At 43.8% G+C, this 23189-nt stretch overlaps 1 protein-coding gene across 3 annotated transcripts in view; it reads left to right on the top strand.

Moving 5' to 3' along the window:
- The first annotated feature begins 17984 nt into the window (after window positions 1-17984).
- Zhx1 (zinc fingers and homeoboxes 1) overlaps window positions 17985-23189 on the top strand; it is a 30755-nt gene continuing 25550 nt past the window's right edge. For 2 of the 3 annotated variants that reach the window (XM_052160932.1, XM_052160933.1), the window contains exon 1: window positions 17985-18317. The gene's annotated coding sequence lies outside the window, so the exon portion shown is untranslated. The other variant, XM_052160934.1, reaches the window with a different exon arrangement.

Genomic DNA, 23189 nt, shown 5'->3' with positions numbered 1-23189 from the left:
CTGCTGGTGAATTTTGACTACTCTGCCCACTATAATTGAAAGCATACAATATTTGTCTTTTTGAGATGGTGTATTTTACTTTAGAAGTGTCTTAAGTGTCTTATTATATAGCCTGTGGCGATTCAAATGGATATGGCCAGCATAGATAATGTGTTTGAATGCTTGGACAGAGAGATTGGTACTTTTAGGTGTAGCCTTGTTGGAGGAAGTGTGTTACTGTGGAGGTGGGCCTCGACATCTTTATAAGCTCAAACTATGCCCAATGTGACAGTCTCCTGCTGCCTGCGGATCAAGATATAGAACTCTCAGCTCCCTCTCCAGCACCATACCTGCCTGCGTGCTGCCATGCTTCTCGCTATGATGAAAATAGACTAAACTTCCGAAACTGTAAGACAGCCTTCAATTAAATATTTTTCTTTTATAAGAATTGCTGGGCCGGGCCGTGGTGGCCCGTGCCTTTAATCCCAGCACTTGGGAGGCAGAGGCAGGTGGATTTCTGAGTTCGGGGCCAGCCTGGTCTACAAAGTGAGTTCCAGGACAGCCAGGGCTACACAGAGAAACCCTGTCTCGAAAAAACCAAAAAAAAAAAAAAAAAAAAAAAAAAAAAAAAAAAAAGAATTGCTGGGCCTGAAGGGATGGCTCAGTGATTAAGAGCACTGACTGCTTGCTCTTCCAGAGGTCCTGAGTTCAATTCCCAGCAACCACATGGTGGCTCACATCCATGAGTAATGGGATCCAATGCCCTCTTCTGGTGTGTCCTAAGACAGTTACAGTGTGTAACTGTAACTTGTAAAGATATATAATCTTTAAAATAAAAAAATAAAAACAAACAAACAAAAAAAGAATTGCCGGGGGCTGGAGAGACAGCTGTGGTTAGGAGCTGCTCTTCCATAGGACCCAGGTTCAATTCCCAGCACCTACATGGCAGCTCACAACTGTCTGTAATTCCAGTTCCAGGGGATCCAGCACCCTCACACAGACATGCATGTAGTCGAATCACCAATGCACATAAAATAAAAATAAATAATTAAAAAAAAGAAGAAGCCAGGCAATGGTGGTGCACTCCTTTAATCCCAGCACTCTGAGAGGCAGAGGCAGGCGGATCTCTGAGTTCGAGGTCAGCCTGGTCTACAGAGTGAGTTCCAGGACAGCCAGGGCTACACAGAGAAACTCTGTCTCAAAAGAACAAAAATAAAAAACAAAACAACAACAACAACAACAACAAAAAACTATACAGAGAACCCTGTCTCAAAAAAACAAAACAAAAACAAGACAAAAAAATTTCTGTGGTCATGGTGTCATGACAATAAAACCCTAAGTTGTAGCCTAAATCACAATTTCCTCTTTTTAAAGAAAGAAGATTATTCTACTATATAGCACATTTGCTAATCCCGTCTTATGATTTAGATATAGTCTGTTCTGCAAGGGTTCATGTGCTGAAAGCTTGACCCCCAACAAAGGGAACAGCACTGAAAGGCATTAGACCTTTCGGGAGTGCCCACTTGGAAATAATGAGGTCTTGGAGGCCTCTGTTTCAAACGAGTAAGTTAAAGCTTGTGGGACTGAGGAGTTATCAGAAGGGCAGATTGCTGTGGAGGCTGTCTTGTCATGTGCTTGGCCTATTCCACACAAGCAACTCTTACTTCATAACACCCCCCACCCACCCACCCACCCCCCGCCATGTGCTGCCATCTGCCTTGCAGACATAACTGCCTGGACTCGGACTTCTCAGCCTCCAAAACTGTGGGCTAAAATAAACATTCTTCTCTATGGAATGCCAGTTTCCGATATTTTGTGTTTCTTTTATATTTCATTATTTATTATACGTGTGTGGAGGCCCGAGGACAACTTAAAGGAGTTGGTCCTGTTCCGCCATGTAAGTCCTCTAGATTGAATTAGACTGTCAAGTGTGGCAGAAAGTGACTTTACCCTCTAAGCCATCTCTCTGGCCCCAGTGTCAGGTGTTTTATTAAAGCAACAGAAAACCAAGACTATTCATCCATTGATAAGAACCCAGTTTCCCGCATGTTTTTGTTTAAATCATGTCACATGAACAGGGATGAATAAGTATCTCTGGAATCCTGCTTTCATTTGTGCATATACTTAGTAGAACTGCTATAGTATATATATGTGTGTGTGTGTGTATACATATGTGGGTGTGTATATACACATGGGTGTATATGTGTACATGTGTCTGTGTATATACATATACAAATATATATATGTGTGTATGTGTATATTATAAATGTGTGTGTGTTTGTGTGTGTATTACTTCTCTTATTTGGACATATCACTTTTCTTTTTCAAGATAAAACACAATTCCAGAATACAATTAACCCAATTTCAGTACCTGTCTTAAGTTTTTTTGTTTTCTTTTAACCTGGGGCTGGGGTCACGTCTGGCATGAATTACTATATTAGTGTGTTGGCGTGGAGCAGTCAATACTGGTGGCGAGCACTTGAATATGTCTGTGTGGGGATTCTAGCCAGGACTTCTAATCCTAGAAGAGCAAGGATGGGAAGCCATGCCTGAAACTACAAAGACAGCCACCATGATTCAGCTACCTGCACAGAATCAGTAGCCATCAAATGTGGGGTTTGGCCTGTGCACTGGAAGCTTAGAGGAGATGAGAATAAACACCCTAACCTCGCTCTCTCTGTGCCCTCCTCCTGCTGCTTCTCACTAATTCACCCAGGAACCAGGAACAATAATTCCATCTGCAATAAACAATAGACTATGTGGATGTGCAGATCCTATGGTGAGAAGCCTTGTCAGACTTTTTTGTTTTGTTTTGTTTTGTTTGTTTTTTGGATTTGGTTTTTTTGAGACAGGGGTTTGTCTGTGTAGCCCTGGCTGTCCTGGAACTCACTCTGTAGACCAGGCTGGCCTCGAACTCAAAAATCTGCCCACCTCTGCCTCCCAGAGTGCTGGGATTACAGGCGTGTGACATCACCACCCGGCTTTTTTTTTTAATACATTTATTTATTTATTATTGTATCTAAGTACACTGTAGCTGAGTTCAGACACACCAGAAGAGGGCATCAGATCCCATTACAGATGGTTATGAGCCACCATGTGGTTGCTAGGATTTGAACTAAGGACCTCTGGAAGAGCAGTCAGTGCTCTTAACCGCTGAGCCATCTCTCCAGCCCTCTTGTCAGACTTTTAACAGCAGTAGAATGGTGTGAAGTGTCTTCTCACTGGGCTGCATTTCCACAGGCCCAGCCATCAGGAACTTTGTATCTGTCCTATGCTCCAAAGCTGTCCCTTCTGCTGACTTTCTAGCTGTACCTTGCCCTCATCACCGAGCATTGTAACTAACCTAAATGTTTCCTGCAAAAGTATACATTCCCTGGAGACTATGAACAGAAGTACACAATAAGTAATTGTTGGTTAATTGAATCAATACTGGAGACCTGTGCTAAAACCAAATCATACTAGCAGAATCCTGGAGGTTTTGATTGGAAGTGATGATGGAGAAAGGAGACTCGTTTAAACCCATCTTAACCTGGATCTTCTCAAGGCGGGAAGTGTCCAGAGATGGTGAGATGAGAAAGGGGATAAAATGAGGTTTTAATTGGTTTAGCTGAAGGAGAACTGCCCACTTTGGGATAGGAGTGTATTTTAGTCAGGGTTTCTATTCCTGCACAAACATGATCAAGAAACAAGTTGGGGAGGAAAGGGTTCATTGAGCTTACACTTCCACACTGCTGTTCATCACTAAAGGAAGTCAGGACTGGAACTCAAGCAGGTCAGGAAGCAGGAGCTGATGCAGAGGCCATGGAGGGATGTTCCTTACTGGCTTGTTTCCCCTGGCTTGCTCAGCCTGCTCTCTTATAGAACCCAAGGCTACCAGCCCAGAGGCGGTACCCGCCCACAGGGTCCCTCCCACCTTGATCCCTAATTGAGAAAAATGCCCCACAGCTGGATCTCATGGAGGCACTTCTCCAACTGAAGCTCCTTTCTCTGTGATAACTCCAGCCTGTGTTAAGTTGACACACAAAACTAGCCAGTACAGAATGCTACAAAAGCAAAGCAAAAAGGATGGAGAACATTTTTTTAAGTTACATTTGTTTGGGGGAGGGGTTGGAGAGATGGCTCAGGGGTTAAGAGCACTGACTGCTCTTCCAGAAGTACTGAGTTCAGTTCCCAGCAACCACATGGTGGCTCACAACCATCCATAATGGGATCCGATGCCACCTTCTGGTGTGTCTGAAGACTGTGACAGTGTACTCATATACATTAATAAATAAATCTTTTTTAAAAGTTCATTTTAAGCCGGGCATGGTGGCGGATGCCTGTGATCCCAGCACTTGGAAGGCAGAGGCAGGCGGATTTCTGTGTTCGAGGCCAGCTTGGTCTACAGAGTGAGTTCCAGGACAGCCAGGGCTACACAGAGAAACCCTGTCTGAAAAAACCAAAAAAAAAAAAAAAAAAAAAAAAAAAAAAAAAAAAAGTTCATTTTAGTGTGTGTATTCATGAGAGAGAGAGAGAGAGAGAGAGAGAGAGAGAGAGAGAGAGAGTATATTTGAGTGTCCCCAGAGGACAAACCCTTGGGGCTGGAGGTATTTTTGAGTGCTGGGCTCTAAACTCTAATCCTCATTATGGAGTGAGCAGCAGGTGCTCTGAGCTGCCTGATCTCAGTTCCCTAGAAGATGGTTTTGATTTTGTTGTTGACTTTTAGGGAAAAAAGCATTGTTATTGGAATGGGGGCAGATGGATTTCAAAGTCCCTTCTGCAAGCTGATATTACCAAGGGGGTTAATAATACCCAGTGTGTCTCTGCTGCCTCCTCCTCTTCCTCCTCCTCCTTCCTCTTCCTCTTCTTTCCCACCCCCTCCTCTTTCTCCTCCTCCTCTTCTTCTATTAAATTTTATTGTTCTTTTTATTTTATGTCTATAGATGTTTTGTCTTCATGCGTGTCTTGTACAGCAAGTGCACACTATGTCCTTGAAGGCCAGAGGAGATGGCTGGATCCCCTGCTACTGGATGAGCAGACAGCTGTGAGCCTCCATCAGGTGCTAGAATCTGAACCTGTGTCCTCTACTAGAGCAGCAAGGGCTCTTAGCCGCGGGGCCATTTCTCCTTTCTCCCCTACCCTCCATGCCTCTTGCCATGTAGCTTCCCAGAACACCGCCCAGCCCCTGGATTTCTTGAAAACACATTCTCTCTGTCAGCACTGCATGCATGGCAGTTCACTCCAGTCCTCCCATCTCTGCCTCCTAAGTGTCGAGACGTCCGGTGGATGCAGTCACTAGCTGGCTTGGGTCCTAGGTCCTTTAAGGTCATCAGCTTAGTTTGTTTTGTCTTGGGTTTTGATTATAGACCCACCATTCACCACAATAAATCATTTCCTGACAATAATAGAGGTAGCAGTTAAAGAGAGACTATTACTAGTGAGGGGCGGGAAGGTGGGCATTAGCTACAGAATGGGGGCATGTGGAGGGTTCTGGGAAGGAAAGGCCAAACCTCAGAGAAGCAGAGTTGGGCAGCCATGTCCATCAGCAATACCAACACAAAGGAGTCAGAGACAAGGGCATCAAGAGCCTGGGTCACACAAGATTTTGATTCAAAGCAGATCAGAGGAGGGGGCTGGTAAGACGGCTCAGTGGGAAAGGTGGTTGAGGTCATTTGCCGCTGTCAGGCTCACCGAGCTGAGTTTAAACTCCTTAACACACATGGTGGAAGGAGGGAACTGATTCTGTCTCCTGAAAGTTATCTTCTGACATCCACACGTACACTTTAGTACACACACACACACACACCCCACACACGTGCACGTGCATATGCACACTCACTATACACATAAACATATACATGTACACATGTACATACATGTATATACAGTCACACATGCACACACATACATATACACCACACACTCACATACATACATGTACACATATGCACACTGACATGTACTATACATAGACCACATATATACAAATACACACATACACAAATGTTTATAAATATACACACACAAATAAATACACACACACATATATATATATAAACACATACATACTCACTACACATAAATACAAACTGCACACACAAATACACAGACACACATATACACTCATACACACCACACATATTCACACACAAATGTAAAAAGTAAAATAAAAAGCAGAGTAGGAGGGAGTGAAGAGATGGCTCAGTGGTTAAGAGCACTTGTTGCTTTTCCACAGGATCTGGGTTCCGGTCCCAGTACCCACTTGTGGCTCACAACCCTCTGTCATTCCAGTTCCAAGGGACCTATTTGTCACCCTCTTCTGACCTCCAAGGTACCAGGTATGCATGTGGTGCACATTCATACCTGCAGGCAAAACACTCGTGCATACAATACAAATTTTTAAATGATACTTTTAAAAGCAGACTGGGATTTAGGTGACAGCCTTTCAAGAAGACACCAGGTCATTTTTACTATGCTTTCAGAAACCGCTTCTTCCAACTGTTATTATTTTAAGGCTATGAAAGGCCCAGTCACAGGCTGCCTTTGCTTATATTTGTTTTCATAGTTTGAAACCCATCCAATTAATTGTATTGTATAAGCTTTATACAGTTAGTGTGCAAAAGGACTGAAAGGTTGTAGATGCTCCTTTCCTTTAGCTCTGAGAGCAAGAACAACATGCAGAGAAAGTCTGTATTTGTGCAGACAGTCACGAGGGAAGCCAGCAGCCAGGTGGGGTTTATTTGGTTTGTGATTCTTAGGTTGCAAGTTAACCGAAAAGTCTCTTATGCTAACCTTAGCAGAAAAACTCATTTTTGAAAAGGTGGCTGGCGAAAGCCAAACAGCAGTGGAAGAGAATCAGGTCCCTTCCAAGTCATCCGCAATTCTTTTTGCTGTTGTTGTTTTTTCAATACAGGGTTTCTCTGTTTTAGCTGTGGCTGGCCTGGAACTCACTATGTAGACCAGGTTGGCCTGGAACTCTCAGAAATTCGCCTGTTTCTGCCTCCTCAATGTTGGGATCAAATGTGTGAGTCATCATCAGTTCAGCTGTTTGTTTGATTCTCATTTTTGTTTGTCAATCCTTAAAATATCCTTGACATTGATTGTCCCTAATGCCCATTTAACCCCTGTGTGGAAGCCAGTGTCACATAACTTAGTCTATTCTTTGTGAAACTCAGATTATCAGAAAGTGTGAGCCTGGAAGCCAACCCAGGGGTTTTCTGTTGGAGATAAAGCCACAATTTACCAACACAATCTTCACTGTGCGTTTGTCTTGATTCTCTAATACACACAGTGAAGTCTTTCCTCATCTGTCATCTATGACCTGTATATCAACCCTCAAAAAAGGCCTCATAAGGCTTAGTAGGCATGTTCTACTTTTTTTTTTTTCTGTTTTGCAAATAAGGAAACTGAGGCTTAGCTTAAGTCATTTAGGCTTTGTCACATATAAGAAGAAGAGGGACTCAAACCTAGGCTTGTATGAATTGAAACCAGTAGGTTTTTTTGTTTTGTTTTGTTTTTTTGTTTTGGTTTTTCGAGACAGGGTTTCTCTGAATAGCCCTGGCTGTCCTGGAACTCACTCCTTAGACCAGGCTGACCTCGAACTCAGAAATCTGCCTGCCTCTGCCTCCCAAGTGCTGGGATTAAAGGCGTGTGCCACCACCTCCCGGCTTGAAACCAGTAGTTTTTAAAAATTATTTTGTGTGTATGACTGTTTTGCCTGCACCTATATCTGTGTATTCTATGTGTTCGGTGTCCTCTCCCTCCCCTAGAGGCCAAAAAGAGGGTGTTAGATGCCCTGGAACTTGAATATAAATGGCTGAGAGCTATTCTGTGGGTGTTAGCGATGAAACCCGGGTCTTATAAAAAAGTAGCCAGTGCTCTTAAGCGCTGAGTGATGTCCAGCCATGATAAGAAATATTTACTTTCCTTTGCAGCCATCCTGGGATTTGAACACTCTAAATTTTCTACCACTGAGCCATATACCCTCAGCAAAACCCGTATTTTGGGGGTTTTTTTTGAGGCGGGGGAGAGGAGTGGAGGGTGTTTGTGACAGGTTTTTTCTACATAGTCCTGGCTGTCCTAGAACTCACTTTGAGGACCAGACTGACTTCCAACGCATGGATATCTGCCTGCCTTTGCCTTCTGAGTGCTAGGATTAAAGATGTGCACTGCTGCCTGGCAAAAACAAACAAAGAAACAAACAAACAAACAAAAAACCACTTTAAATCAAATGAACAAATGAACAAACAAACAAAAAACGATTTTACCTTTTTATGTGCATTGGTGCTTTGCCCGCATGTATGTCTGTGTGAGGGTGTCAGGTCCCCTGCAATTAGAGTTACAAACAAGTGAGCCATGGCCGTGGGGCTGGGAATTGAACCAAGATCCTCTGGAAGAGCAGGCCGTGCTCTTTACCACCAAGCAGTCTTGCCAGCCCCCCAAGACCACATTCTTTTTTTTTTTTTAATTCAAACTGACATTCTTAATCTCATTTTTAAAAATAGATATTGTAGATGCCCCCTCATCTTCCTCTGGCCTGCGGTATTTCAGGATAGACCTCCCCTCAAACACTGAGAACCTGGCATCTGAGATGGACTGAAAATGACAGGAGGACCTGCTCCTCTAAGTACTTGGCAGGTAGTAGGAGACTCTGGCAGACAGCAGCTCTTTGCTCCTTGGATAGCTCTGAGGTGTCTTCGTTACTCAAGCTTCTCCGTTCATGTTCAAACTCTACTGGAATCTGCGGGCCCTACCTCTATGTCACCTGTCCCTTAGAAGGACCTAATATTGTCACCCCTAAAGAAAGCATGGGCCTTCCTAATCCTTTACCTAAGGGCTTTCTTAGGAAGGGCCTGACCTAGGCCACTCCTGTTGTAAAATAAAAGTAGAAAGCTACTAAATAACCCAATAAGAGCTACATTTTTTGCTGTTGTTTATATACTTTAAGATTTGATGTATTGGCTACTTTTGTAACCAAATACCTCACAGAAACGGCTTAAGAAAGATCTACCTTGCCCCACTGTTGCAAAGGGTTTGATACATGCTTGCTTAGTTGTCAGCCTTTGAGCAGAGCATCGGCGCAGAAGGGGATGGCTATTCCTCTCACAGCAAAGAGCAAGCCGAGAAAAGGATCCAGGAAGTTGCTAGGGATAGTATGTCTCAAGAATCCATTTGGAATGACTACCTCAAAGTAGATCCTATCTCCTAAAGCATCTAGAACCTCCAGATACAAACCAGACCACTAAACTATTGAACTTCACAAACCAGCATTGATTTCCTCAATATTTTATGGTGGCAACATAATTTTATTTTCAAATTTCTTCCCATTGTAAATGTTTTTATTTTGTAATCATACAGTTCATAGCCTGATTTTTTTTTTAAAGAGGAACCATGTTTAAAATATGCCATTTTTAAGTGTGCAAAGGTTGGAAATGAAACGGCTTACATTTGAGTAACTGACTTTGCCAACATCAGAGCTCTGGCTGGGAATCAGAGACGGCGTTTAACATGCAGCAAGAGGGCCCTTGGAAGACTTCTATCTTTAGAGCATATGCCAGATCAAAATGATTTAAAAGAGATAGGACTAAAATGCTTCACAGATCAAAGCCAGCAGAATATGGATACCCTGGACATGCAGACATTGTGAGCTACAAGCATGGATTTAAAAGCCCATTGTGAGACTTAGGAGACAAAAAGGGGACCATAGCAATAGATAATGTATTCATGAAATAATTTGGAAACTGATTATGTGTGATGAATCCTAATTATTGCTATTTAGTGGGGCAAGTATTTAGGAAAATCAGAGCCCTGAAAAAAAGACAAGCATTTGCTTTCATTCTTTAGGAAGAAAAATAAGTTACCCTAGATCTTATGTTCAATAATTAATTATTTCATTCAGTTTACATGCTTTATATTTAGTATCGTAGCATATATGTCTTTGCTGTTTCTTCCTTAAAATTTTCTAATCTCTCCACCTCACTAGGAAACATGTAAATTACCACTCTCCTGTGAATTCTCTGGTTTCTTCTGAACCTTCACCTCACAGCTGTGGTATGAAATATAATCACTAAAACATCATTCTATCCCAAAAGACAATTTCCTTACACTCTTGGTCCAAATAGCCTTGCAGGAGAAGAAATAGAGACAACCTCACATTGTCTTTCATTTAAAAATAGCTAATCTGAAAACATACTGAAATGTTGGTGGTGGCGGAAAAAGGTGAAACAAACAAACCCTCTTTTCTATGTTTTAAAGTTTCTGCAATGTTACCTACTTTTGTTAGTAAAAATATAAAAAAATTTAAGTCACTTTTAGTGATTTTATCTGTTATAAAGTTCAAATTATCTAAAAGATGATAAAACAATCAGAAAACAATTCTTGCACAGTTAAGCTGATAAGTTATGTATTTCTTATATTCCATGCTGTTCTTCAACTGTCTTTGGGTAAGAAATTTTCAAGAAGGTTATTAAAGCCTGGTGTGGAAGTGCACGTTAGTAATCCCAGCATTCAGGAAGCTAAGGCTGGAGAATTCTGAGTTCAAGATTAATCTGAACTCCCCACACACAGGGAGACCCTGTCTCACCCCTCTCTCTACCACCCCCAAAGTTTAATCACATAGTTTTTTTTTTTAAGTTTGTGTGTATGTTGTATGTGTGTATGGGATTTATTTAATCTAGTTAATCCAACAATGGCTGACTGTGAACAGAAACTGTAAGGATCCAGTAGTTGCTCAGTCTACAAGACTAGTCTTCTGTAGATGCTGGGATACCAAAACAGGCTCAAAGGCCAGAGAAGGAATGGGTGTACCAACAAGGGGCGGGCAGGCAGGCAAAGAACAAAGGTTCCTTCTTCCACAACCTTCCGTAGGCTTCGGGCAGAAGGTGTGGTCCACATTAAAGGTGTGCCTTCTTGTCTCCAGTTCCAGGCTGAAAGTGTGTGTCTTCCTATCTCAAAGTTCCAGGTTAGAAGTGGAACTACTCCCTTCAAACTAAGCAAAAATGCCTCACAGGCATGCCCTCAACTTTTGGGTTTTAGTTAATTTCAGATGTAGTCAAATTGAGAATGAAAAACCACCACACTGCTATGGGATTTGTAATATTGTAAATCAAATTGTATCCAAACGGAAGTTTAAACAAACATCTAAATATCTGATTGTCTGGCACCTCACTAGAGTTTTAGTTGCCTTTGCCTTGTGTTTCAAGACTGACAAAGACTGTTAACTCCATTGTGTGTTGGAAAGGAACCACGAGTTTCATTCTTGTTGGAAACAGTATCTAAAAGTATCTGCCCTTTGGCCAGAGAGCCGATAGAGACATTTAGTCTTCATCCAGATGCCCATCTGTTCCCCACCTGTATTATTACTTTTCTTTCTTTCTTTTTTTTTTTTTTTTGTTTTTTTTTGTTTTTTTTTGTTTTTTGGATTTGGTTTTTTTTGAGACAGGGTTTCTCTGTGTAGCCCTGGCTATCCTGGAACTCACTCTGTAGACCAGGCTGGCCTCGAACTCAGAGATCCGCCTGCCTCTGCATCCCAGAGTGCTGGGATTACAGGCGTGAGCCACCACCGCCCGGCGTATTATTACTTTTCTGTTGCTGTGATAAAACACCATATCCAAGGCAACTTACAGAAGGAAGCCTTTATGTGACTTACGGTTCCAGAGTGATTTGGATTCCATCATGATAGGGAAGCTGTGGACAAGCGGGATGGCAGCTGGAGCAGAAGTTCAGGGCTCACATTTTGAACCAAAAATACCAAGCAGAGAGCTCAAACTGGTGGTAGGCAAGGCTTCGACATACCTCTTCCAGCAAGGCCACGCCTCCTAAACCTCCCCAAACAGTGCCATCCCAACAGAGACAAAGTATTCAAAGGACGGAGATTATGGGGGACATTTCTCATTCGCATCCCACACTGCCTTTTCTGAATATGGGCAAAAAGAGGCAGCAGCCTGGATATGCCTGAGCTATTCTGGGAAGGGGGTGGGACTGGAGCCTCCTGCTGCCCTAAGAGTCTTTGATGGGTGAGAATACATGACATGCTAAGCTTGTGGGTTCAGGGCTTTTATTACAGAAGTGCAGTTCACACTGTTGTAACAGAGGTATTAGCGTCATGTTCACTCACTAGGACAGAGAAACTCATTTGTAGAAATTATAGGTGTTTGCAACCACTGTGAAAGGATCGTTTGACTCCCCTCTCCCCCGAAGGGGTTACAACTCACAGGTTGAGAACCACTCGAGGGGTTTGTTTTGCGCATGCACGTGGAGGTCAGAGGTCAAGAATGAGTATCTTAGCCGGACTGTGGTGGCACATGCCTGTAATCCCAGCACTTGGGAGGCAGAGGCAGGCAGATTTCTGAGTTCAAGGCCAACCTGGTCTACAGAGTGAGTTCCAGGAGAGTCAGGGCTATACAGAGAGATCCTGTCTCGAAAAATCAAAACCAAACCAAAACAAAACAAAAAGAAAACAAAAAGAATGACCTCTGAGTTATCTTATCTCTTTAGCCCCTAGGCCAATATTTATTAACACAAAGTCTTAAGTTCAATTATGTAAAGGTTACCTCAGCTGCATGTCCAAAGCAGATTCACACAAGTGCATCTGAGACCCACTAAATTTGCATTTCCTACCAGGAGTGGGATGGGCCTGACCATCTATTTTTAAGTGAAGTATCCTAGTAATTTTCATGCATTCTAAAGCTTAATGACTGCTACTTAGCATCCTCTGCTAAGATTGTGACACAGTGGAACGTTGTTGTATTTCCTAGCTTACACACTGCTTTTTCTAATTGTGTGTTATCTGTTATCTGTGTCCCAAGCTTTAAATATTTTCTTTGAAAGACAGAGTCCAGGCTGCCCTTATTATAGAGACCAGCCTGGAATCAAAGGCATGGGCTACCATGGCCCAGCTGTAAAATCTTAGATTAAAAAGGATATACTGGGGGCTGGAGAGATGGTTCGGTGGTTAAGAGCACTGACTGCCCTTTCAAAGGTCCTGAGTTCAATTCCCAGCAACCATGTGGTGGCTCACAACCATCTGTAATGGGATCTGATGCCCTCTTCTGGTGTGTCTGAAAGCAATGACAGTGTACTCATATACATAAAATAAATAAATCTTAAAAAATAAAAGAAAGGTAAATATTAAAAAATAAAAGAAAATCCTGCAGAAAGGCAGGAAGAAAGCTTAATTCTTGACCTTAAATTAACAGTTGGTCTCCAGAAGTTCTTTTATAGTTCAGGATTGTGCCAGAGACCTGGGATGGGGAGAGGCCCCAAAAGGTCTATGGGAATGACTCTAGCTGAAACTCCTAGAAGTAAGAGATAGGGATCCTGAAGTGACCACTTCCGGTGGTCCAGGCAAGACTCCCAGTGAAAGGATAAGGACGGCAATCCAACATAAAACCTTTGACCCAAAATTTGTCCTGACTACAAGATAGAGGAGAGCTGAGGGGCTAACAACCAAGGACCTCAAATTGAGACCCATCCCATGGGAAAGAACCAATCCCTGACACAAGTAATAATACTCTGTGATGCTTGCAGACAGGAAGCCAGCATAACTGCCCTCTGAAAGGCTCTACCTAACAGTCAATACAAAGAGATACAGAGTCATGCCCAAATATTAGATGGCACTCGGGGAGTCTTACCAAAGTGTTAGGAAAAGGACTGAGAACAGGGACTCCACAGACCAACAGAGTCAACCAACATAGACCCTCGGGTGGGGGGGGGGCCCGGGGGCCCTGAGAGATTGAATCACCATCCACTGGGCAAGTATGGGCTGGATCTAGGCCTCTTGTACATACTTAGCAAATGAGCAGCTTGGTCCTTATGTGGGTCCCCCAACAACTGCAGCAGAGGCTGCCCCTGAACCTGTTGCCTGACTGCCTGTGGATCCTGCTCTCCTAAATGGTTCACCTTGTCTGGCTCCAGTGGGAGAGGATGGCACCAGGGGTTGGGAAGTGGGGGAGTGGGCTTCCCCTTCTCAAAAGAGAAGGGGGCGCTGGAGAGATGGCTTAAGAGCACTGACTGCGCTTCTGAAGGTCCTGAGTTCAAATCCCAGCACCCACATGGTGGCTCACAACCATCCATAATGAGATCAGACGCCCTCTTCTGGCATGTCTGAAGACAGCTACAGTGTACTTACATATAATAAATAAATTAATTAATTAATAAATCTTAAAGCAAAACAAAAACAAAAAAGAAGGGGGAGGCGGAATGGGGAGGACTTGCATGAGGGAAGGCTAGTAAGGGCTGACTTTGGACTGTAAATGAAGTGAATAAATATATTAAAGAATTATCAGTTGGCTCAGAAAGGAGATTTAATACCAAATTAAGTGATGTGGAGTGTAGTTTCTTTCTTATTTTTCTTGTTGTCATGTCTATTATTCTAATACTTTTTTATTTTTTAAGATTTGTTTGTTTTATTTATATGAGTACACTGTAGCTGTCTTCAGACACACCAGAAGAGGGCAGCAGATTCCATTACAAATGGTTCTGAGCCATCACGTGGCTGCTGGGAACTGAACTCAGGACCTCTGGAAGAGAAGTCTGCTGAACCATCTCTCCAGCCCTATAACGCTGTTTGAAAAGTCGCTCTTGTTGGAGCCAGGGTTAGCAGCATACACATTTAATCCCAGCACTCAGGAGACAGAGCAGTTGGATCTCTGTGAGCTCAAGGGCCAGCCTGGTTTACACTGGTTTACAACGTAAATACCAGGACATCTGAGCTACATAGTGAGACTCTCTCTCTCTTTCTCTCTCTCTCTCTCTCTCTCTCTCTCTCTCAAAAAGGTATTCTTTTTACACACACACACACACACACACACACACACTGCTGTTTTGTTTTCCAGGCTTGTTTAGTGTTGACATATGCACCACATTTTTTTTTTTTTTTTTGGTAGAAATAAATTTACACCCTAATAGGTGAACCAAGCCAGCCGGCACCACAACTCAGTTACAAAGCCTAACAATATGTCACTCCTCAACTCCATATGCAGAAGTCAGGTTTTCTTGTCCTGGGTTCACAGCTTGGCTTCTGTGCTAGAGAAAGGAAGGGGAAGAGGAGGAGCACGGGCATTTTTACAACCAGGAGCACAGCGCTCGTTTCTGCAGCCATTACCACACGTTTATTATTTACATGGAACACGCCGTTAAGAGGAACAGTAAAGGACTTGTCCTGAAGCTGACTTTGAAAGCTTGTTTGGGGACATTTAGAATGCTCATCTTTTGTTGTCATTGTTCACCTTTTGGACTAGCCATTGGAGAATTGTTGGGACCCTTCCATTAGAACAAAATTCTCAAGTTCCGCTAACTAGAGTCATATGTTTAAAGTGACTTAGTTTGATGTCTTTTTTGGTCTGTTTTATGGTATCATGTTTTCAAAACTGCTCCTCCCCCACCCAAAAGGGTAGAAAGAAGCAAAAGAACAACAGAGAGACGTGTCTACAAACAGAGCTGCTGGAAGTCTGTTCCTCAGACCGGGCTGGCGTTTACTGCTTTTTATTCCAAGGGCTTCATTTCCTCCTGACGCTCTCTTCAGTGTTCCAAAGGTGGGGTGGGCTCTGAAGAGCAAAAGCACTGTGCTTTTTAGAACCCTACTGAACAACTTCTCATCTCTAGCAGGACTGAAGTTTTGCCATGCCCGTCTGTGGATGACAAGCCGCCAAGCTTGTACATAAAAACTCTAGGCTCCTCACTGTGCCAGTCCGCTGTTAAAACTTACTTCTGGAGCTGCGCAGCTGTTAAAATCAGTCATATTTACAATTTTTATAAATGAGTTTATTTTAATAGAAACAAGTTATCCTGTAAGCGTGGTCTCTAAACAGATTTATGTGGGCTGGCACAATCTGCTATGGGAAACATATATGCATATTGCTTAAGTCTGCAACGTTTTTTTTTAATTGTTGTCTCTCTCTCTCTCTCTCTCTCTCTCTCTCTCTCTCTCTCTCTCTCCAAGTGCTGGTAACAGTCTTGCTTTGTGCAAGGATGCCAGATAATTGGCAGCACTTCAGCTAGGGATACTGTTCCCAGCGCTGTGCTATTGAAATTGTTTTCCTGGACAGAAATGCCCCGCGGGAGTGACCTTAAACTGGGAGGCTTTGGGGAGTGGTGAAGCATGCTAGCTGCTATAGAGAGAGGGATAAGACTATAAACTAGTGCTAAAAAAGAAGGACTAAGAGAAGGAAAACGGGGGGGGGGGGGGAAGAGAAGTGAAGTCCATATGCCTCAGCCACTTCTGATTCTCCTCGGTTTTCACTCTGATGGACTTTATGAGCGTGTCTTTCTTTTGCCTAGCATCTAGTCTGTAAGATCCTGGAAGACAGAACACAGCCTTCCGGATCCATGGCTTCCACATCTATGATTCAACCAACTGTGGATCAAAATGTTCAGGGAAAAAAAAAAAGTCCTGCATCTCTGCCGAACGAGTCAGCTTGTTTCTCGACTCGGTGTGCTAAACAGTCACAGCACAGCGGCCCTTGGCCTGGCATTGCATCATCCCAGCAGAGATGGTGTGAATTTCATGGTGACATGTGCACAACTTATATGCAAATTCCACACCAGTTTATTTAAGGGACTTGAACAACACTCGACTTGGGTATCATGGAGGGTTCCAGGACAATCCCTTTTAGATACCAAAGGACGACAGGATGGCCTTACTCAGTTTTACATCTCCTTTAGTGTCCGGCACATGTGGTGCTCAAAAAGCAAATGGTTGAATGCATGCATGAACAAAAGATTGAATATCTGAATTTGAAATAGTTTCTTTGTTCAGAGTTAAATCTTAAACTGGGATTCTCAGTGGACCTGGAACTATCTCTGGGTGAGCATAATCTAGTGTGTGTGTGTGTGTGTGTGTGTGAGAGAGAGAGAGAGAGAGAGAGAGAGAGAGAGAGAGAGAGAGAGAGAAAGAGAGACTTTTGCCTTGTATTTTCCTTATGAGGGACACAAGTATTTAAATATGTTGTGGAGAATGCATTGTTTTATTTTCCTGATGTTAATACTGCAACAACTTTCTGTTAATAATTGCACTGATTTCTTAAATTATTTGTATAAGTAGTTTACATTCTGAATTTAGTTTCAAGGAGCTAGAGTGCTGTTAATTTTTGTTTTAAGAATGGGCTGAGTGGGACAGGGCTGAATACCTCTGCTGGTGAGATCATTAAGCCTCAGCACACACAAGTTTTAGAATTTTAAGATGCAACTACATATTGTGCACGTTGATTTCAGCAGCCAGGTCTTCCCTTCAAGTAAATGCAGAGTGCGGATTTTCGGACTGGTGTGGCTTGGTGAAGTTCTGCTATCAAAACACAAAGGGTTCATGACTGGAATGGGGCTGGGGACTAAACATCCAGAGTTCTCTTACGCCAAAGAGTTCTCTTACGTCCGGAGCCGTGAATACTCTGAGTGAACACTCCCAGTGGTTTCCTTTTGCCCTGGTTTGCATTTCCATTGTAACAATGATGAGAAGGCAGAAGGGCAGAGATGGGGAAGACGATGAGGTCCTCAGTTGGCTGTGCTGCAGGGCTGGTAACCACTGAAAGCTCGGCTTCAGTCAATAGCTCGCAGGGAAAAGAGGGGCTGCAGCAGGAGGCAGAGGTGGGAGGCTCCGAATGGGGCCACGCTCAACTTTTCCGGTCCAAAGCTGGAACTACGGCTGCTGCTGGAGGCGGAGCAGCCCCTGACAGGAGCGCGGGACTGTTGACAGCGGGTGGGGGCGCGGCTGGAATCCAGAGGCTCCCAAGGAGGAGCTGAGAGTGACAGTAGGCGTGGCTTAGGGAGGGGCGGGGCCTTAGGAGTACCGCTCCGGGAGGGAAGGGGTTTCGGAGGACTAAGGCAGTTTCAATGGAAGAAAGCGCCCGAGGTCGCGGGAGGCGGGGTCAGACTTCTGACGACCGCCGGCCGAGCAATCGCCTGAACGGGGCGGAGCCTCGCAAGGCCGAAAGGAGGAGCTTCTCACGACGGGGCGTGGCTTCTAGTGACAGAGGCGTGGCCCCCTCCTGACAGGGGGCGTGACTCCTCCTGACAGAGGGCGGGGCGGCGCACACCTCCCGCAGCGCAGGGTTCCAGAGGAGCGGCCTGGGTCGCATCCCAGAGGAGCGGCCAAGTCCTCGAGTGGGGCGCCGGGCTCGCCCCGCCTCGGCTGACTCCTCCTCGCGTCCTTTGTAGCTTCAGGGACCGGAGTCTCTCTCGCACGCTGGCCTGGCGTCTGGGAGCTTCTGCCGGGCTGCAGAGCTCCGTGGGCCCCTCCGTGCGAGGGCCCTCCGAGTGGTTCCGGGGTTAGGGTTCACAGGTCAGAGTTGACTCCCTGAAAAGTGCAGTCGCTCTGAAATGCAAGATGGCGGCGGCGAGTCGCTGAGGCGAGGCGGCCCCTGCAGGTAGCTGCGCGAGCCGGCTGTGGATTGGGCCTCGCGGTTGCGGGGCTGCGGGTGGAACCCGAGCAGGAGCTCGTGGCGGGTAGGGAAGCCGAGAGGCGCGGGCGCTGGCGCGGCACGGGACGGAGCAGCAGCGGGACAGTGACACCCCCCTCCCCCGGACCCAGCCCACGGCGCTGGGGCACGCAGCATCGGACCCGGAGGGACCGGGCCTGCCCCGAGGCGGGGCGGACAAGAGTCGCAGCTCCCGGGTTCTCTCGGGGGTGTCAGAGCGAGGACGGAGCTCTGGGCCAGGGGTTTGGAGGGAAAGCCCCAGCGCCTTGGTTGGGAGAGTACTGAGTAACTTGGGGGTGCTGAGGGGATAGGGAGCTGGTCTTCGTGGGGGAGGACGTCTCTGGGACAGCGGACCTTGCGGGAGATCTCCAGCGTTGGGCCTCCGGAGGCGTGGGGCCACCTCGTGGGGGACGCGGCGCTGCCCCTCTGAAGAGTCAGCAAAGGATCTCCTGCTGGACTGTAGTGCGCTGGCTTTGGGGTCGGAGCAACGGGAACCATCAGCAGGGAAGACTCAGAGTCGCATCTCTAAGAAGTATAGTTCGAAGTATATTTTGAGGAAGATCAGGATTTTAGGGGGAGAAGTTAATTAAAGAGGGTGGAAACACACTTGTCACTTTCTGCAGAGGTACAGGAGCATGAGTGCAGAGACTTGGGAGAGCGATGGACCAGAGGAATCTCCAAGCTTTGGGGGCTTAAATGGAATTGGCTAGGAAGAGGAAATAAAAAGGACTGGGATCTGATGGCAGGAAAAGCCAAGCTCTGACAGAAGCTCTTTCCTTGTGTATTTACACCTAAGTTCCAAGAGAGGGACTTAGAATTCTTTGTTTCGGTACTCCAAAGGTACCAGTAAGAAACGAACCAAACCGAAGAATAAGATTCTGTTAGCTATCCTTAGCTTAGGGATCAAGGCTCTGGGAAAAGCAATTGGAAAACTGACTGTGGAGAAGACTGTAGATAAAGTAGGAATGCTTACAGTGCCTTTCTGTCACCAACTCTTCTCTAAAAGAAAACCAAAACACACCGAGAAGAGATAATATTTAGGAGGAAATTAGAAGAAAGGCTGATTGAGAAGTTGTGACATGTTTAGGGTGGGATTCCATATAACTCGAAGAAGCAATTCTCTCGGAGATTAATATGATAGCAAATGAAAATCAGGAAGAACCACTCCTTCCCCAGGAAAAGACTGTGTGTTGCAGGGTACACAAGTGCACCTTTTTGTTTGTGGTACTGGCCATTGTATTTCAGAAGTCTTTGTCCTAACACTTTAATTTGTATGAAGTAGTAATTACCAGTTTCTTTTTTAAATGCCTTGAAAAAGCCATTATTTCAAACTGGTAATGGGGATTAATAGAAGTTTGTTCTCACAAGGCTATTGGCACATAGATTGTTTCTAAAGAAGCAATTCTAATTCCAGATTTTAAGTGAAGGAAAGGCTGAGTACTACCAGAAACAGTGGTTTGGTAACAGGGCATATAAGGAAAAGGACATTCATGACTATTTTTTATCATAGTTTCTCTCTCCATCCTCCAAGCATTTTAAAAGTATACAGACTAATTTTAGGGAAAGTAAAATGCATAATCTGAGATTTTGTTTTGAGTTGGAGTTTCAAAACATAGCCTAGGCTGGCCTTGAAGTCATGTCAATCCTCCTGCCTCTTCCTTGTCAGTGCTGGGATTACAAGTGTATGTACCACCATCTCAATCTTAGATACTAATATTTTACATTTATTATTTATTTGTGTTTATGTGTAGCTATGTGCACATCCTACTGTATGTATGTAGAGGTCAGAGGACACCTTTCAGGAGTTTCTTCTCCACCTACTATGTAGATTCTGGGTATCAGACTCAGGTTGTCAGGCTTGGTGGTAAATGCTTTTACCAACCAAGCCACCTCACTGGCTGTTAGGCATATTTTTAAGTATAGAATTTATAGTATTTTATTTTTCAATGAATTATTTTTGTAGTACTACCTCTTGATGTGTTTCATTTGACTGCTTAGATTAAAATGAGAAAAAATAAACCCCAAGAACCCTAGTGACTTTGGTAACTCATGACAGTCCTGAACCATTCATATATTCTCAAAAGAACTGAATGTTTTTGGTAGAAATGTTTTAAAGATACAGGTCAAGTATAACAAGCTTATAGCTCAGCATTTGGAACACTTCTTTAAATATGTGCCGTTCCTTGCTTTCCCCACAGTGCATATAGCTCTAGTATTATACTCAGTTCTGAACAGATTAGTCTGGCAAGCCAGAGAGGCATACATAGATGCCAGATGGTTTGAAAATATGCTAAGGCTGAAAACATAAATGTGTCTGTGTGGAAGATGCTCATCGGTAGCTTCATCTGCACAGCTGAGCTTCCTTGGCTTGACGGTAGGACATGAGAGATGTCACAGTGGTTTCACCTTTCATAATTCCTGGTTTTGCTGAAAAGGGGCAGAGCTTTGCTCTTTTACTAATGTAGTCAATAGCATACACATGGAGGCTTGTTTCAAAGATTTTCTGTTTTGTTTAATTCACACACATATGGAAAAGTGATTTGATGAAGTATTTTCTCTTTTAGTGTCATGCACTCTTTTTTAAAAAGTTTATTTTATTTATTTATAAGTGCTCTACTACATGTACACCTGCATGACAGAAGAGGGCATCAGATCCCTTTATAGATGGTCATGTGCCACCATGTGGGGGCTGGGAATTGAACTCAGGACCTCTGAAAGAACAGCCAGTGCTCTTAACTGCTGAGCCATCTCTCCAGACACTACTGCCATTCACTCTTTAAAAAGAGTTATATTATTGTTTGTGTTTGGGCATTTTGTCTACATGCACATCTGTGTACCATGGTATGCAATGCCCTCAGAGGGCAGAGGAGGTGGTTGGATGCTCTGGAACTGGAGTTACAGGGAGCTGTGAGCCTCCATGTGGGTGCCGGGAATTGAACCCAGGTCCTGTGTCCTCAGCCTGTGAAGGACAGCCAATGCTTTTAAGGACTGAGCCTCTCTTCAGATCTAGGTTATGTTCTTAAAAGATTTTCAGCCTGGCAGTGGTAGCACACGCATTTAGCTCCAGCTTTTGGGAGGCAGTGGCAGGTGAATCTCTGAGTTTAAGGCCAGTCTGGTTCCACAGAATGAATTCCAGAATGGCCAGGGCTAATTTCGTCATTTTATATCATCAGTGTTCTTCAGTGTATGTGCCATGAAGAGACACACATACATACACAAAGATGTTTAACTGATATGTCCTTTGGCTTAAACAAGTACAATGATACATTTTAGAAAACAAATATCTATTGCAGTTTCATAATGACATTTGTTCATGGAAGTCAGCTGAATAAATGTTTGCTTTTGTGTGTTTTTAAGACCTAGCCTTGCTATGTAGCCCAGACTAGCCTGGAACTTTCAGTACTCCTGCCTGTCTCCTAACTACTATAATCACAAACACATGGCTAAGTTTGAATAGTTGTTTTTTGTTTTGTTTTGTTTTGTTTTTGGAGAGGCTCTCATGTAGCCCAGGCTGGCTCGAGCTCCTTATGTAGCCAAGGAAGTCACTGAACTGCTCTTCCTAACCTCCCCTGCTAAAAAATCTAGGGTTACTGTTGTGTGCTGGGGCTCGGTTTATGTTGTGTTGGGAATTGAGTCCCCAAGACTCTGCATTCTATGTGAGTCCTCTACTAACAATAGCCCTGAAGAAAATAGTTTTGTAGGGATTTCATTTTCAGTTTTTAAATTTAGAATTAAAAAATTCATATCAGAGCTTATTTTAAACAGCAGTAATAGTAGCTATAAATGTATATGTATTATTTAAAATAAAAGCTGTCAAGGCACTAAGATGGCTCAGTGAGTAAACACTTGCTGCTAATCCTAACCACCTTAATTTGAGTCTCAGAACCCATATGGTCTAAAGAAAGGGAATGGACTTCTAAAAGTTGCCTTCTGCATCATGTCATGTGCCATCCTTCCAAATATATAATCAAGTAAATAAATAAATAAATAGTAAAATAATAGCTATCATTAATTTTAGGTGATGAATATTTCTTATATGATTTGGATCCCCCTTTTCCTCTTCCTAAATATGCATTTCTCCTTTTGGTTGTCATGAAAGGACATAGGAAGCTTTGACATTTGTGGATATTTACTTAACAATTATACCTTCCTACTATCCTAAATCTTTTTTTTTTAAAGATGTATTTATTTATTATTAAGTACACTGTAGCTGTCTTCAGACACACCAGAAGAGGGCATCAAATCTTATTACAGATGGTTGTGAGCCACCATATGGTTGCTGGGATTTGAACTCAGGACCTTTGGAAGAACAGTCAGTGCTCTTACCCGCTGAGCCATCTCTCCAGGCCCCCTAAATCTTTTTTTTAATTTAATTTATTTATTTATTATAGAATAGAGTTTATTCAGCGTAGGGGATGGGAGTTAGTGGGGGGGGAGAGAGAGAGAGAGAGAGAGAGAGAGAGAGAGAGAGAGAGAGAGAGAGAGAGAGACACCAGCCATGACCATGTGGAAGGGGGAAGAGCCTAAGGGGCAGAGAGGTGAAAGAATGTGGGAGAGCGGAGAGCAAAGAGCTATTTATTTATTATATGTAAGTACACTGTAGCTGTCTTCAGACACACAAGAAGAGGGTGTCAAGTCTTTTTACGGATGGTTGTGAGCCACCATGTGGTTGCTGGGATTTGAACTCAGGACCTTTGGAAGAGCAGTCGGTGCTCTTAACCACTGAGCCATTTTTCCAGCCCCCTAAATTTTTACTTTCATCTACAGCCCATTATTTGTGAAAAAGAAGGTTGTTAAAAATTAACTTGGAATGGACTGTGT

Source organism: Apodemus sylvaticus, chromosome 17 (assembly GCF_947179515.1).
Source record: "Apodemus sylvaticus chromosome 17, mApoSyl1.1, whole genome shotgun sequence".
NCBI classification, from domain to species: Eukaryota; Metazoa; Chordata; class Mammalia; order Rodentia; family Muridae; genus Apodemus; species Apodemus sylvaticus.
Note: the sequence above shows the minus strand (reverse complement) of the source record. Positions and strands in the feature narration are given on the sequence as shown.